General features: G+C 41.4%; 1 protein-coding gene across 1 annotated transcript in view; it reads left to right on the top strand.

Moving 5' to 3' along the window:
- TECTB (tectorin beta) overlaps positions 1–12,242 on the top strand; it is a 391,734-nt gene that overhangs the window by 45,092 nt on the left and 334,400 nt on the right. The window lies entirely within an intron of this gene.

Genomic DNA, 12,242 nt, shown 5'->3' with positions numbered 1-12,242 from the left:
AAATTCAGTCAGATCCTTCAATTTTATGCAACAGCTGTACCAGTCCACAAAGTAAGTGTACAGCTGCTCTTGGGCACCACAAACCAACTGCAAACATTCAGGCATGTGCAGTCTCATTATTTGATCAACAGTTTTACACACATCCATTCCTTTTACACAAACGCTTTAACGTAGGAAGAACGACTTATTGTGGCACCAAACTACTGTAAGGGCAATTACTTAGACTGAAAGTTCTTTTCATGTTTATCACCCAACAGCCTATTGCAATTCAGTAGATTTCACAAGACCAAGAAAAAAAGGCTTCTTATATGTTACCAAGAAGTGATTAAACACCGGCTTTATGTGGTAATGACCTTTAGCTCCACTCTTTACAGCTCACACTGGTTGCACGACCTCAGCAAGAATCACTTCTAATCAGCATTCAGGGGTACCCCACAGTTGTATGTTCACTGGCAGGTATCTAAAATGTTCCTGTGAATCCTGCTGTCAGTAATGGAGCTAGAAGCTGGAAAAAACAATCCATTCAAATTTTTTGCTCCCTTTTGATGCATATTCTTCATCATTTGAGTGTCAAATGAATTGAACACAAGGCAAATGATTAAACTGCTAGTGTGATATTTGAAAGTGTTAATGTGACTAGTGATGATTTAGGTAAGAACAGAAAATTGATCTAAACGAGAAGGCAAAATACTGAGCTTTCTATCACCTCTGAAAACTAGCAAGAGAAAATCTAGATTATCACATGCTTCCAAACCACATGCATGCAGACACTTTTGTCAAAACTTAATACTTTGACAATGTTTTGAGCCATAACCTGTTCAGAGATTTCAAAAATTACTAGCTTGATACAATCCATACAGACAGCTCTGTGCCATTTGTCATCTATTTTCTTCATATTTTAGTCTTGAGGGGGAAAATTGCCATCATTTTCGTAAACTGAAAGCATTTTTTCCCAATCTTATGATTGACTCACAACCTATGTGAGTAGTTCTGCCTCAAGTTCCTTTTTTTCAGAACTGGGACATAGGTGATGCCCACAGCTGATCTAGTCTATCATGTCGTTGTTCATGTGGTTTCATCACTGAGGTCACAGACTACAGTGTCAATCATTCAGAAACACTAGGGAACACAGGTAATATACACAGATGAGCCTGCACGAGAGAACATAAGCCCATGTGTCTTCCAGGGCTTATGAACATGTTTTCTCACATCTTCTTCAAAACAAACTGAAAAAGGTCCCACCATTAACAAATCAGCAAGACTTTTGATCAAGAGCCCAACCTACCAGACTCAGAGATGACACACTCACTGCTCAGAGTTGCTTAGGATTCCCAGAATGGTTTTTAAATGGTAAACTAATCAGTAGCCTTCATGCATCAGGAAGCAATTATATAGTTGAAAGGTGACAACCACCACAACTTGGATAAATTTGCTGTTCAAAGGAGGTTAAAAGCCATGTGCTTTATGTACCAGGGTGAAAGGCTGGAGAAGGAAAAGCAGTTATAGCTTTACATGTACAGTTAGCTCAAGTAATTGGCTTTGTTTCCACTTCCAGTGACTCTGCTGTCCTTTCGCACCCACAAAGGACCATAGAATCATAGAATAGTTAGGGTTGGAAAGGACCTTAAGATCATCAGGTTCTAACCCCTCTGCCATAGGCAGGGACACCTCACACTAAACCATGTCACCTAAGGCTCTGTCCAACCTGGCCTTGAACACCGCCAGGGATGGAGCATTCACAACTTCCCTGGGCAACCCATTCCAGTGCCTCACCACCCTTACAGTAAAGAATTTCTTCCTTACATCCAAACTAAACTTCCCCTGTTTAAGTTTTAACCCATTACTCCTTGTCCTATCACTACAGTTCCTAATGAAGAGTCCCTCCCCAGCATCCTTATACAAGATGCATCTAGGAGCTTAAACCATAGATGGTGTTAATCTAGCTCTTTTGAGGTGGTGAAGCAATGTCCACTTACATGGAACAGGAACCTGATGAAGTATGTATTGCATACCTTGTGACAGCATTGACTGCTTTGTTTCCCATATGCAAGATGCACCACAGACTTGAACCAAGAGACTTGCATACCAGTATCATCTCTTTACTCCAAGTTTGGATCTGTTCCACTCTTTTTATCCTCCTCAAACTCATATTTGCTAAAAACTTAGAGAAGATTGCAATCAGAAGGTCTAGGATGAGGGTTCCCCAGGTGCTTCCACTTTTATTCATGTCCACTGGTACAGGCAGGTTCCCCCACTCCTATCAAGGATACTTAAGATCGTAAGTGAAAACTGTTAACATTGACTTATGCTTCAAATATCATACAGGAGTCAAATTCCAGCATCCGTCAAACCAGGCCTGGATTAACAAAAGCTTCATGAACTTGACCAGTCCTGACAGTATTAAGTGAGTGCTGAAAGGACTTTGGTATTGAGCTTTATCTCTTGGATCATGAGGAGCAAACTTCTTCCAAAGATCACATCCACAGCCTTTGGAAGTGGAGCCCTTGGCTCCACCTGCCAGCCGAGCCAGCACACCTCACCACACAGCTGGGTCTTTCTCAAGCAGCATTAGGCATAGCAGCCCTGTTACTCTCATTTCATACATGGAAGACAAAAAAACCAACCAACTCTCACTTAAATCAACACAAGTAATCCCTGGTGAAGCAGACTTAGCCTACTTGCCAGGCCAGCAAGTGCAACAACACCCTTTGCACACCTTCAGAAGGGAAGGTGCATCACGGTAAGATAACCATCTCCCCATACATCCCAACTGCACTGACAGCCCCTACCATAAAGGAGCAGACTACTTCATGGGCCACTTGAGCTGCAAAGGAAACCCATGCCACAGTGGTTGAACATGATTAAGGAGAGTCCCCTACACAAACCAGCAGGGAAAAATGTCAGAACAAGTTTTCTTGCTCAAAGCATGATCCAAGAGGCACCTTTTCTCCGTGGAACAAGACTTTTTCAGTGCCCTGCGCATAGTCTGAGTGAATGAGAGTCCTATTAAAAGCTCAAGTGTGCAGCTTTTGCAGGGCTAGGGTTAGCTTTCAAAACGCACTGCTCTCTTCTAAAGCTATTGCGCAAGAGCTGTGTGTTTAAATACACATTTCTAACCTGCCGAAATCGCTCTTTATATTTGATCAGGAATAATTTAATTTTTTTTTTTAACCTTTGAACCTGTTGCAATGCAGGTTCAAAGGTTACCTGGGTGCAGTGTTGCCTGTTTATTAAAGCCACACACTGATGATTCGGGGCTTAGTCCTGCCACAGGAGCTGGCGAAGCACCAACCCTTGAACACCCACTTGGAGTTGTAAAGCAGTGAAGGAAGCAAGCTGTACCAGCCCTCCACCCTCAAGCACTGAAGGAAGGTAAGCAAATCTTTTCTGATCAGAGCCTGCATTTCCCAAGTCCTAGACTTCCTGCTCCTGCAGAGAAGTATTGCAATTGGGATAATAGCCTTAATCTGCTGCAATGCCTGGAACCAATGTGCTCTTCTAGTCAGACTGTGTGCTGCTAAAGGCAACAACTGTGTAATTGGCTGCATGTTACTAAAGAAGGAAGTCTGGGCTCAGGGGTGGCCTAGGAGAAATCACAGCCTGAATCAGAGCAGCCACCTGAACACTCCCTGCTGCTACAGAATGGCTGGAACTGGAAACCTATGTCCAGGCCGAAGCCATTTTCTTATCAGTTTGCTAGTTATGTCTATTTAAAGATACAGTGCACGCAGTGCCAGTGCCATGCTCCCATTCAGACTCACATCTAAGAGCTCCAGAAACAGTAGAATCATTTGGTTCCACGGTAACACTGGTAGGCTTTGAAATCTTGTCAGTAAAAAGTTGCTAAATGATAGATCACTTACAGAAGCTTATTGGGAACATTTACTACATCCAATAGGACCTTAATCCCCTATAAACAAAGAAGCTGGCTATAATGCCTTTTTTAATATTTTACAAGCAAGATCTTAGAATATGGCACACCAGGCTGCTGCCTTCGCCTTTGTACAACTGGTTGGTGTAGCTATAGAGATGGAGCCTCCTCCAAGCTTTTTCTTGTGTACAGAGCTGCAGATGTAACAAAGGAGCAGAGACAAGTATTAACCAGAAGCCAAACTGCAAGAAAGAAAACTGGCACAAAGCACACTGCTTCTCCAAGCCCGAGTCCATTGTCCTGTCCATACTACCTTCTCCGAGATTATTTACTTCCCTGTGTAGTTGCTCTGCTTAACAGTAGCCAGAAGGCTGCCCTTGAAAAGTGTAGCAGATCAATAGAGTAATTATTTTTACAGCATTAACAAACTGGAATTCAAAAATCCTTCAAATAAAGTGAGCCAACACTTCCCACACTCACAAAGGTTAGATTCAAGTCTTGAAGTGACAACAGAAAAATCTCTTCACTGAGCTAATGCTTCCCTTTCATTTATTTACATCCTTTGCTATTTTATATAGGCGGATGAAATGTTTTGGCATCTTTGGATAGCAAAATCTCATGCTGTGCCATGACCTTAGGATTTATTATGAAAGCTCATCTATTCTCTATGCAAACCTTCTGTAACGGTGACAACAGGAAGGAAACAAGTTGAGCTCTATATACATACTCTACCTACTGCTCATCCTAATTTGCTAATGGGTAGGAAGATGCAGGTATACTTTGTATATACATGTACAAAAAGATGCAAAGGTTGAGTTATTCACAACTCTGCTTTATTTTTTTGGCAGAGAATTACTAACAATAAGTGGATTCATGCCTCTCAAGAATCTAGAGTTTATTCAGATCAGTTAAGGCAGTATCAAAAATGAAAAGCCTAAAAATTCGCATGTCACTTCTTATGCATACCAGGCAAAGAGCATCAGCTGTATTGTAATTTAGGAGCATTAAACAGAACCCATCATTAAGGAGAAGCTATCCTCCCCAAGGCTTTTTTGTGTGCATCCTTTACTCTCATTAATGTTGGAGCTGTGAGACACGCTGAGCCCAGGCAATGCAGCATAACTTTATCAGTGCAAGGACCTTCACATGCAGGGCTTCTGGCAGGTCAGGTAGGACAGTGCTATGGGCATGTTCTCTCACACCCGCAGACAACTCATGAGGTACAGGCATCACTACTTAACAGCTAATCAGAGACAGGGCAAATTCACTGCTATTTTTCTTTCTCCTGGAAAAATAACAGCCTGAGGCCAGATATCTGAAGGGGGAAAGTCCTCAGATTGGTACTCAAAGAAGGTGATAATGGAGCTGGCTGGGAGCCTGGCCTTCTTACCCTTCTCTGTAAGGGGTATTGCCTTTCTCTAAGCAGAAGTCTCTCTGATGTGCACTATTAAAGCTGAAGCTCACAACTTCACTTAAATGCCACAGGAACAGGTCTAGGTAGGCAAAGCCAAAGGCAGAGAAGTTTCATGCAGAACAAGCTGTTTCTTTTTCATCTTCACATAAAGCAGTGAATTTAGCCTCAGCTTTCCTAAAGGTATATCTGCATTGCTAAATAACATCACAATTGCAATGTAAGTTAACTTTACCTAAATAGCATAAAGTTTACAGCAGCAATAAAAACATAGTTGTGATCAGTAGAGGCTATGCGTTTTGACAAGCCAAGGTCCAGGACAGGTTGTATTCTCAATGCAAGTACGTGCCGTGTTATTCCATCACAGATACGCTTAGTCTAGCTAAGCAGATTAAACTGAAATCATGCAGCATAAAAAAAACTTCCATACAGGCAAATTGTTAAGTGGGAAAACAATTCCAAGACCTGAAGTCAAGGTACTAAAGAAGAGAGATAGGAGAAACTGCTGCTTTCTCACCCTGCAAACTTGCTGCAAAGTTACAGTTATAGCAGACAAGCATCAGAGAGAAAAATGAAACTGCAGCAGCTATAAACTGTTCAACTTTTAAGTGAAGAAATGCAACTGCAAAAACACAAAGAAAAAGCCTTGTCATTAGCAGGAAACAAAACTGAATTCTGAAACGTAATTCACTGTTATGTTGCGCAAATAATTACACACATGCAAGTCTATATTACACAGCAGGGAGAACTAGGTAGCTTTGGGACAAAAAAAATCCCCAAACAACCAAACCCCAAAACAAAACAAGAAAAGCACTAAAACCCAATAAGCCAAAACCAGCAGCAGAAATGGGGATCCAGCCCACCAGCAAATACATTGCAGCAGTATATGAGACTCTACTCAAAGCACTTTTCAGTATCACAGGTTACAAAGCTCTGCTCAATTTACTGTATCTGCAGCTATAGGAAGAAAAGTGCTGTTATTGAAAGTACAGTTTTAGACGCACAGAAAAAAAGATTAGAAGCAATAGATAATAAATAGTGCTTCAAAATGGCTTGTTCTACTTTTCACTTGACTCTTCAAAAACACGCAAACCTCAAGCTCTTTTCATCAACAGACAAAAGACTCAACAACTTCCTCTGTAGTGTTTTTTCTCTTACCACTCCAGTTCCCATGTGCAAGTTCCTCCCATTTGTCTGTTCCCTTCCCAGCATGCTTTTCTGCTTGCTGATTTATTTAAACCAGGGAAGGGAAACTAGCTGTAGGTTTTAATGAGTGTTACCTCATTGGTGTCAGTTTGTTATTGTGTTGGTAAGACTGCCTTTTACTTAAGGAAAAGAGATTGGTTTCCCTCCCTGTCTTCACAATGGTAGGTGTTCTTGATTACTGGTTCTCCATATTTGCTCTGAAGTGTTTTCTGTATAAGTAGTGAAGTGCTTCTTATATTTGTTTTATTGCTGATGGGATTGCTTGTTGTTACCTACATGGGCTTTGCTGTAACCTGTGTGCAGGTGTGCTGATTAGTGTAGGGTCCAAGATAATGAGTTTTTTCAGGAGATTCCTAGGGAATCTCTGGTAGTGTGCTATTGGGGGTAAATATGAACCTTAGGCTAAGTTAAGTTCAGGTACACCACGAAGAGTAAAGAGCAAGCATGTAAGTACGGTGATAATATGTAGTGATATAATACAATAGCATCTGAAAACTTTTGGTGCTACTTTTTCTCTGTATGGCTATGTATAAGCTATGTAAGGTGCTTAATGCTGATGTTCTAGCCTTCTTAAAAGTTCTATGTGAGTTTTCAAGTTTTATCTCTTTAAGCTGTGCTTGCTAAACATCTAGAGATAATTTCCTATTAATATAATATTGATGCATGCATGTTTTGCAGGAATGTGATCCTGTATTATCTAATAGATAAGCAGTAACAAAATCTCTTATTGACTATTTTTCTTAATTTTTCAAAGTCTCAAAGGGCTAGTTGCATGTGTTCTGTTTCTGAGTAGGTCACTTTCAAGGAGAAAACCTGATATAGAAAAATACATGAAAGCTTGACTTTTCAGTTTAGCTGGCAAAACTAGTACTAAGCAGTGTCATGGTGTTGCTACTCTCCTGATAGAAGGGTAATAATACCAGACACAGTAAAATTATCTCTGAAAAAAGCCTTTCTATTTAAAGATAATGAAGCTCTGATGTCAGTGTATTTCATGAGCAAGGGCCAGAAACAGCCTGTAATGTACAGTCTGAAACACAGAGCACTCTACTTCCTGAAAGTAAGTTACTGAGGCCTCATTCTCTCCCACCCTCTTGCAGAGAGTCCTTCTCAGTCAAGATCAAAGGGTACTTGAACTGTTTGGCTCTGACTTGCAAAAGAGGTACTCTCAAAACAGAGCCTAACTAAAGCATATCTTAGGCTTATTGCAAGTTGCTGTGGATTTGTTCTGTGGTTTTTATGTGGCTCTGTTCAGCAGTCACTGCTGAGCTTTTGCACTTTAGCTTCTTTCTGGATGCCAAAACTTAGGTGTTCCTAAACCCTGCAGGACACAAGGCTTGTCCTTGCTGCTAGAGGAAAGTGGGATATAATGCTTCCAAGGAGCAAGAACTGGCACAGTGGCTCACATCTGCAGGACACTAAGCAAAGGCTGCACTGTGTAAGCAAATGTAAAAAGTAGGCTCTGGTGGCTAAGTAATTAGTGACCCCAGTGTAGTCAGCTGTAGTCTTCTGTTCCTGCTTGGAAAGAGTCAATACTCTTACAGCTCCTTTCCAACCCTAACTATTCTATGATTATATGTTACCTTACTAATGCAACTCAACAAATTATAGTGACCACCTCAAAAGCATTTGGAACTGTTTCTTGGGCAAAACTCTAGAAAGCATTTTCCTAGGCAGTATATGACCATTGCTTCTGAAATTGTGTGAGTTTTGGCCCTTGCTTTGCTGTCTGTAAAGAACTACTGTGATTGAGTTTTGTTTCTTCACACTTACATGTTTGGAGGCACAAAGCTCAGTCACTTTGCAGTAGAGAGAATCTCCTGACTGGGAGAGAATAGGGAATAACTGTTTCCTTCCTTTTAGTTAGTGAAGGAATTGCTGTAGAGACTAAGGAGCTGGGGGGTACAGTAGAAATGAGAACATGTACTCCTGAACCCAAGGGTGTAAATGGTATCACTGTAATCTCTTTTGATAAAAACTAAGCCTTTGCACTCTGGAGCCTAGTGTGTCTTATCCTTGACCATTGATCAGGGCAGACAATTCATGTATACTTTAACTGTCTAGTGTCATATTGCACAAGAGGCCTACATGTGGTTTGAGACACCCTGTGCATTTTATATTTTTCTGGTCACTGGGAGCTGAGCCCTTTGGAACTTGGGGGTTTCAAGCTCTTCATCCGTGCATGCTTGAGAAAGCAGCTGCCTTGCAGACCTGCCCTGCAGTGCAAGCTGGCATCTGTCAAAAATGCCCTGGCTTTGGCTCATGCTGCACTGAGTTGAGTTTTCACCTAGGTGATATAGATTGGGTATTACAAATGCATAGGGCATTTGGATTTGTGGGTTAAGCTCTGGTTGTAGTTGCTCCTTAGGACAGATGTAGGGTAGAGTTGTTCCCTTCCCATGGGCAGGAACTCTTATCTTCTCTGCTGGTTCTTGTGCTTTGAGAGCAACAGGATTAAGCAGCTTTTGGAGGACACCAGAGATGATTAACTAGCAATGACTTGAATTTGACAAGTTGCAGTAGAAGCTCTTGGCGTAGGAAACAACTGTCCTAATACTGGGAATTGAGACAAATTTGCTGACAAGTCTCTTTTCACATCTTGAATAACACACCGTGTACTTTGATAGGAGTGACTAAAGCACATCTGAGGGTTGGGAAGTAAAAGCAAAACACTATTAATAAAGTAGAGGAATTGAAAATAGCCTGTCAGATATGAAAAGCATTTTTATTTTTGTGTATTGCAAACAATATCTAGGTATCTGTGCTTTTCTTTTGACGCAACACTGACTTCTGTAGCTTTAAAGGATATTGGGTTTTGACTCTCCCATATAGCCTGTAAGCAGGCTAATGAAGACAGCTATTAAAATAACCCCAAACAAAACAAAACCCTAGAAACAAGTGAATATATGATACTTCTGAGGCTTTAGAGAGAAAATCATCAACAGGTCTTTCTTTAAATGAAAAAAAAACATTTGGCTTATAACTGAAACCCATCCTTGACTAGCTATAGGGATGCTGGTTAGATTACAGTAGGATTAGGCTACTGTCTTACATGGAGAGAAAGAGAAACCAGAGACTTGGGGAACCAGTTTAGAATCTGAAGGCAAAAGTTTTGCTGCATTTAACTGTCTTCAGGCTTTTCACAACTTGATCAGGTGTTCTATCTGGACTTAGAGCTCTCTGCTCCAAGCATCATTTCCTTTCAGGGCCTGATGCTCTCTCTTCCTAGTTGTCTTTGTACAAACTGCCTTGCATGTGAGTCAGTGAGGAGATGAGAATATCCTGATGGAAAGATTTTCAGTGACTTACCTACTGCTGCATGGAGCATTTGGGGTTAGTGAGTTCTCTGATCCTTACCCCAAAAAGGTCAGACAAGTGACCTCTGTTAATTTTCTGTCAAATAAGGCCATGTAATGGGCAGTAGATATTTGAGACAACTGTGCCGATCAGTCTGATTAGGCAGTGTTAATAAGTTATAGGAGAGGACTTGGTTCTATAGGCCTGATCCCCAGTTCTGTTTATTCCTCTAGCATGATACTCTAAAGCCAACCAATCCTTCCTGGCTTCTAGGAAATTATCTTAAAATCACTATTAAAATGAGCACATGAGAGCACACTTCAGCCATTAAAAAGAGATGAAGCTGTACAGGCATGTGGTCTCCTCTGTTGCCTTTATATAGCTCTATCCTCTTACTAGTGATTGAAAAACTTCATGTCTGGGGAGGGTCATGTGTGCAAACTCCTTTTGGTCTTCGTAGGGATGGAAAAAGATTGGAAAACAGCCCAAGCTTTAAGCAAGCTGTTTTAATGAAAGGTGTCCCTGCTCATGGCAGGGGGGTTGGAACTGGATGAGCTTTAAGGTCCCTTCCAACCCAACCCATTCTATGAAAATTCAGGTGAGTTGAACATGTATCTGTCTGAAAAGATGTGAGAATAGATGTGCCAAGGTCTAGTTTTGCCAACAAGCTAAGCTTCCAACATACTGATGATAGAAATGTGATTTGCTCTGCCACTTGGATCTAGTACTGGCCTTTGAGTTGAAGTTTATATCCAACTCCTATTCATGTTGGAAAGTGGAGATACCTCTACCAGGCTGACCCGGTGCTCATGCTATAAAAAAAGTGACTTGTTCCTGTTAACAAAAGAGGAAGTGGCTGAGTCATACCATAAACCAGATACTGCTTAAGCCCCTACAGAAAGCTGTTTGCTGTCTGCTCCAGTAATGGGTTACAAGGCCAAATGTCTAAGTCATGAAGAGCAGCTGATTGCTTTGTTTGGAAGACTGAAGATTATTAATAAAGCAGCGCTAGAACCTATACTGTTAAGTGCCTTTGCCCTGAATGTAAACTTAACCAGCAGACCTGGTTTTAGGGGATTGTTTTAATCTAGGCTCGGTTGATCAAGGCCCAAAGGAGGAGTGTGGAGATGGGTGACTTCTGTGCTGTAGAAAGAGCAGGTTTATGCTTCCTAGGTTTGATATACTCAGTGACTGGAACTGTCAGGCAGTGCAGAAAGCCAAGGGCAGTTCCTGCCGTTCTTGCTGTAGCACAATTTTTTGGGACTCTAAATACATAAAACTAAGTTCAGGAGTTTGAAGTGCACATTGTAACTAAGGCTTGGAGTAGAAAAGCTCCAGCGCTAGGGAGGTGGTACAGTTCAGGTATGTAGGTGGCATGGTTTTGGCAGCTTGGACTTGATGACAGTCCTCTGAGGTACCCTTCCTTACCCAGATGCTGAGCAGGCAAAGCGTGCCTTCTCTCACCAGAGAACACGTGAGGACTGCTGATTAATGCAGCCACTGGAAACTGAAAATACAAACCCATAAATCAGATACGGATGATCTAATTCTGGTCAGTCTGGGCTCAGAGACCTGAATTCTGACTTAGGGGCCTGGCTGAATTTATTAACTTTAGAAAATTCCTTTAACTTTCTTGAAGTTATAGTTAAAGGATAACTGGAGCCCATTGCTCCAGAATGCCTGATAGTCTTGGGCAGGGATTTAGTTAGTTGCTAGCTGACATATTGCCTACTGACTGGGTTCCCTTGACTCTGTATGAAGGAATTTGACAGGGTGTGGTTATTCATCTTGCAAAGAGTGATGTGTCACGTCCTGCACAGCTATTTAGACACTAGCAAAGGTAAGTTGGTGAAATCTGAGTTGATTCAGACAAAAAGCTGTCACCTATGCTACATTTTCTTAGCAGTTCAACCTTAAACATACTGGAACACTTTAGAGATTAAAGTACTTGTTTCAAAGGGAGGAGGCTGAGGTAGACCTCTGTCACTTCCAAGAAATCCTGCATTCTTGGGTTTTGCTTTCCTGTCCTTGAAGGATGAGACTCTGAAGGATGCAGGCAGCAGAAGTGCTGCTGTTTCCCAGCCAGATTTCCATTGCACACATTGGCTTCTAGGTCACAACTTCCTAGTAACTTGAACAGTTTTGCCTTGTGCTGTATCTCGTGCTAAACGCTTTTTTTCACTGTCTGAAATACTTATCCAGCATGAACCCTGCTTTCCAGCAAGAGCAGCTGATCACAAAGATACTTCTTGTACATATATAAGTCTGCAGGACATGTAACAAACACTTAACTTGGCAGTACCCCTGCTGTTTTAGCAATATCCCCTCCTATTGCAGAATTTTTTCTTACTTCTGCTGCTCACATCACTGAACTGTAGGCATTTTTGGGTCATACTTCATTTGGGAAATTATATACTGTTTTTTCACCAAAGTTTTATACTCTTCAATACAATGAAT

This window comes from Pezoporus flaviventris, unplaced genomic scaffold (genome assembly GCF_033815535.1).
Source record: "Pezoporus flaviventris isolate CSIRO_AGI_PZ_B2104156 unplaced genomic scaffold, CSIRO_AGI_Pfla_v1 ptg000029l, whole genome shotgun sequence".
NCBI classification, from domain to species: Eukaryota; Metazoa; Chordata; class Aves; order Psittaciformes; family Psittacidae; genus Pezoporus; species Pezoporus flaviventris.
The sequence above is the reverse complement of the archived record's forward strand: the minus strand, read 5'-3'. Positions and strand labels throughout refer to the sequence as shown.